This window comes from Lathyrus oleraceus, chromosome 3, assembly GCF_024323335.1.
Source record: "Lathyrus oleraceus cultivar Zhongwan6 chromosome 3, CAAS_Psat_ZW6_1.0, whole genome shotgun sequence".
Taxonomy (NCBI): Eukaryota; Viridiplantae; Streptophyta; class Magnoliopsida; order Fabales; family Fabaceae; genus Lathyrus; species Lathyrus oleraceus.
Genome location: NC_066581.1, coordinates 514579074 through 514584547, shown reverse-complemented (window position 1 = coordinate 514584547; position 5474 = coordinate 514579074). Strand labels below are relative to the sequence as shown.

Genomic DNA, 5474 nt, shown 5'->3' with positions numbered 1-5474 from the left:
CATGTAGGATCATATTGCATTGCATCCTCCCAAATCGCGTAGCATTTCCATTTTCATGGAGCATTACGCCATTGAAAAATTCAAACATACGCATGTAAGCATAAAACATTCTCGGTATCCCAAGTGATAAGCCAGAAGTTGTTTCCAGTACTCAGGCTGAAGATTGTTCATGACTTACCTTTGTTATCCCCAGCAAGTGTCATTGGCCCATGCGCCGCCTCTATTATCGTTCCCTATTTCTGCCGATGCTGACAGGCATGAAGTTTCCGGTATTCAGACCGAAGTGGCGTTCAGGCCAGTTTTCCGATGTTCAGATCGAAGAAGTTTCCGATGTTCAGGTCGACGCAACTTGTGGCATTCAGGCCAGTTTCCGGTATTCAAACCGAAGTGGCGTTCAGGCCGATTTTCCGATGTTCAGATCGAAGAAGTTTCTGACATTCAGGTCGATGCAACTTGTGGCATTCAGGCCAGTTTCCGGTATTCAGACCGAAGTGGCGTTCAGGCCAATTTTCCGATGTTCAGATCGAAGAAGTTTCTGACATTCAGGTCGATGCAACTTGTGGCATTCAGGCCAGTTTCCGGTATTCAGACCGAAGTGGCGTTCAGGCCAATTTTCCGATGTTCAGATCGAAGAAGTTTCCGACGTTCAGGTCGATGCAACTTGTGGCGTTCAGGCCAGTTTTCCAATGTTCAGATCGAAGAAGTTTCCGACATTCAGGTCGATGCAACTTGTGGCATTCAGGCCAGTTTTCCGATGTTCAGATCGAAGAAGTTTCCGACGTTCAGGTCGATGCAACTTGTGCCGTTCAGGCCAGTTTTCCAATGATCAGATCGAAGAAGTTTCTGACGTTCAGGTCGATGCAACTTGTGGCATTCAGGCCAGTTTTCCGATGTTCAGATCGAAGAAGCTTCCGACGTTCAGGTCGATGCAACTTGTGGCATCCAGGCCAATTTTCCGATGTTCAGATCGAAGAAGTTTCCGACGTTCAGGTCGACGCAACTTGTGGCATTCAGGCCAGCCTCTCGATGTTCAGACCGATATTAATAATCTCATATCTCCCGATGTTCAGATCGAAGTCATTTCCAGTATTCAGACTGATGAGCGACATTCAGGCCATGGTTATTTCTGTGTTACCATCTATTTTGGTATCCAGGTTAACATTCTTTTTCGGTATTCAGACTGACTCTCACCGTACCAGACGAATTCTTCTTTCAAGACTACCTCTTTGCCGATTCTGACAGGCATTGTTACTTCACTTCACTTCAGTGCAAATTTTCGGGCTTTTATTGTATTCAATCCCTTGATACCTCGAAAGCACGAAAGTCACTGCTATCTTCTTTCCAGGTCTCCAGTTGATTGAATAGGGGCAGCTGTAATACCCCAAAATTTACCCTTCATTTTTCCTGGAAGCATACGCTTTACGCCTCATGCATGCATTCATTTTTAGGTCATTTAGCATTTGCATTTCATCATGGCAATCGGAATATTTTTAATAAAAAAAAACGGAAAACGAAAAAAATAAAAATAAATAAATAAATAAAAGAAAAAATCTTGGACTTGGACCTCTCTCATTTGAGCCCACAGGTCCACAAAAATCAGGTTATAAATTCAGAGTTTCAGTGAAACAAATATTCATTCTATTCATATTACCCTGTCTGGGAAAAAGATAGTGAGAGAAGAATCCTGAGGAAAAAGAAAGTGAGAGAAGAGCTAATAGAGTTCAGAGCAATCTCCAGAGACTGAAGGGAACTCATCGGCAAAGAACCAATTCCCTCTCATCTAAACCCTCAGATTGCTTTGCAAACCCAACCGGGCAATTCAATTTCATCGGTCTCTCCAATCAGGTTTTCCCTTATCCCCATTACTCTATGCCTTTAATTTGAATGCTCTGAATGTATGAGGTATTATGGGTGAATTTGATACCCTTTTGATGCATGTGTTTTACAAGAGGTTTAGGCCTCCTACCCTTGGTTGCTTTTTGTGAGCTTTTTGTGAATTGAAAGGGCATGATTCATGTGGTTACATTTTGATCTGGTTCTTGATAAACCTCACAACAACTTGCTTGGTTACATTTGCATACGATGCCGCTTCAACCCACTTTGTGAAGTAATCAATAGCCACCAAAATGAAACGATGTCCATTCGACGCTTTAGGCTCAATCATGCCAATCATATCAATTCCCCACATGGAGAAGGGCCATGGGGAGGAAATGACTTTCAACAGTGTCGGAGGAACATGAATCTTATCTGCATATATTTGACACTTGTGGCATTTCTTCACAAACTTGCAACAGTTAGATTCCATTGTCAGCCAATAGTAACCTGCTCGCAACATCTTCTTCACCATTGCATGTCCATTGGAATGAGTACCAAAGGAACCTTCATGGACTTCAGCCATCAACAGGTCTGCTTCGTGCCTATCCATGCATCTGAGCAGAATCATATCGAAGTTTCTCTTATATAACACATCACCATTCAGGTGGAAATTGTCGGCTAATCTTCTCAAAGTCTTTTTATCTTTCAAAGATGCCCCAGACGGATAAATCTGACTTTGGAGGAAACACTTGATGTCATAATACCACGGCTTCTCATCTTTGATCTCTTCAACAGCGAACACATGAGTTGGCGTATCAAGACGCATTATGGTCAAGTTGGGAGCTTCATTCCAATATTTCACCACAATCATTGAAGCTAACGTTGCAAGAGCATCTGCCATCCGATTTTCATCTCGAGGGATATAATGAAACTCAACCTTTGTAAATAAAGTTGAAATTCTCCTCGTGTAATCTCTATATGGTATCAAACCGGGTTGATTCGTCTCCCATTTGTCATACCCCAAAATTTTCCCTACCCTTCACATAATCATATAGGTCAATAACCTCAAACACATCTTCACCCATTCATTTCATTGAATAAGCATGAGGCGACATGTGACTTGAATTCATGTGTTTCTTGGTGCATTGATGCATTTGTTCAGTCATTCCATTAAAGCATGGTTTAATACGATTTACAAGTCTTGTGATCTTTTGGGTTCATTGGTTCACTGCATGTTGTTATCCGATTCATCATTTCATCATTGCATCATAACCTTTTTCCATTTTTGGTCTTAGTTTCAAATTGATTTTGATTTCACTAACATCCGATTAATAATTCACTCGTATCCATTTGTTAATCCATTTTACCATAATCCAAACTAATTCCAAATATCCATCTTATCCAACAAATCCAATTTTATTTTTTTAAGCCCATATTTAGATTTTATAATTCCATTAACCATTTAAAACAAATTTTCATAATCCATTTTGCTAAATCCATTTACAATACATTTTTCAAATCCATTGTCAAAACCAATTTTCAAAATCCATTTACAATGCATAGAAATCCATGTGATCCATTATACATTTTCCAAACCAATAACGCTTTACATTAGAGAGAATAGAGGCAATGTAAAACTGTTGTAGCCAAAGGAAAATTCACACCAAAAGCTATTGCAAACCGATAGCAGCATAGCATATTAGCTTCTACACTCAAGTGGCAACGTATAAGCTACCAAAACACAGTGAAAAAATATGTAAAAAGCTGCCAATGGAACCATCAACAAGCTGCATAATTCCAGCTACAACAAGAGCTGCTCCAAGCCATAACGGCGGCGCCGAAGCCGATACCGGCAATGGAAGAACAGCAGCATCAACCCGAACAACCAGCGGAAACGGCAATGGTAACGAGTGTATGCAAGCCAAAGGCTTCCGAAGCTAACAGCTGCTGCGGCGAGCAAACAAACCAACAAGCTACCAAAATGCCGTCAGCTACACCACCATAAGTCAATCACCAGCTGCAACAAGCTGCAAAACAAGGTACATAGCTGAGCTACAAGCCAAAGCAATTAAACCAGCAACTTCAAAGCCGCAAACGCTAGCTATCATCCGAAATGGCGACGCGGTAACCAATGGTACCTCAAAGCCAAGCAATGCAAACGTGAAGCACAAGAAGCATCAAAGCAGCGTTCCGAAGCCAACATGAAAATACAATGGAATGTAACGTGCAAAGCCATAGCATACGAGCCGACATCAGCTGCAAAATAAACACAACTACAACAGCATAATAATCCAAAACGCATCAAAGCAAAAAACTCCAAGCCACGGTAAAACGGTAAACGACTACAAGTGAATGGCAATTTACCGTAAGTTTCAAAATGGCATTGAGTCGAGCCAAAACGCAGCAACAGTTCTCTATAAAAGCAAGCTCTCTTTTCGACTGGGGGGTTCCGCGCGCTTCCCTTCTCTTTTCAAATCCTAACCACCGCCAATAACGAACTCTTCCTCCTCTTTCTTCCTCAACCTGCTAAACCTCCACAACCAAAACCTTCAAACAACCACCGCTGCGACTTAATCCATTATGTCACCATACGAACTCCTGCAATCGAACCACACTGAGCAAATCACGGAAAAGCCACAAAGCCTTGCGTGACAGAAGTCCATAACTGAAGAGAAGTGGAAGGATATTGAATCGGAGAGAAGCGATTACCTGAACTCTAAGCCGACGTCGTCAACGAATCCGCTTCCGTCGTTACCGTTGGCCTCTCTCTTCCTTTCACGTTGTCGATTCTGCTGTTGAAGTGCAGATTGTGGTTGGAGCTCAGTCCTTCTTCTTTGATTCGTCTTCACCGTCGCTGGTAAGGTTCATCTTGTGTTTATTCCGCTGTTAAATTAGGCTTAGATCGGAGGAGGTGAAGGTGGAGACGACGCAGATGTTGCCACGTCGAATCATCGTTGCCGGTGATGAAACCCGGCGCGGCGGCCATCGCATTTCCTGTCTCTCCATGAGTGATTTTGTTTCATATCTAGCCCCTCCGTGTTGGGCCTTAGGGCCTGCACGAGGCCCGACTATTTTTCTATTGTATCACACCACGCGATCCTGCCTCGCACCCCCCCTCCGATGGGCCTAATCCCCAATCCTTAAGCCCGGTCTAAATCCTGGTTCTACAGTGTTATTAACATTGAGTAGAAATTATTAATAGAATTAGGAGTTTAGGTAATTAATTAGGATTAATTGTGTTTAGAATATAATTAGGCTTAATTGTGTTTAGAATTTAATTTAGGATTGAATTTTGTTTAGAATTTAATTAGAATTGATTTCTAGAGTTGACTTGGTAATTGTTTTAGAATTTGTTTTTGCTTTGATGATTCGATTTTGGAATTGATTTGCTATTTGTTTTAGAATTTAATTTTGTTAATTGTTTTGGATTTAATTGTTAATAATTGTTTAGAATTTAAATTTTGTTAAATATTCTTTTATCGTTTCTTTTGATTTTATCTTAACATTTAACAATTAACCACTAACTTCTAATTCTTTAATTTTCGCATCTAACTTTTAAATGTCGCATCTAACCTCTAATTTTTAATTTCCGCTCCTAACATTTTATTTTTTTGTCATTTACCTTATGCAATTTTATTTTTATTTTCTATCATTGTACA

The 5474-nt window shown here is 40.7% G+C and overlaps 1 long non-coding RNA gene across 2 annotated transcripts; it reads right to left on the bottom strand.

Moving 5' to 3' along the window:
* Window positions 1–3269: 3269 nt before the first annotated feature.
* Window positions 3270–4907, bottom strand: LOC127128549 (uncharacterized). Of its 2 annotated transcripts, none has more exons than XR_007805953.1 (4): window positions 4525–4907; window positions 4180–4413; window positions 3954–4088; window positions 3270–3842 (listed from the first exon to the last, which is right to left on the bottom strand). It is a non-coding gene; the product is annotated as an uncharacterized LOC127128549 (long non-coding RNA). The 2 variants fall into 2 exon arrangements; XR_007805951.1 differs by having other exon boundaries at window positions 3954–4071; window positions 4525–4905.
* Window positions 4908–5474: the final 567 nt, after the last annotated feature.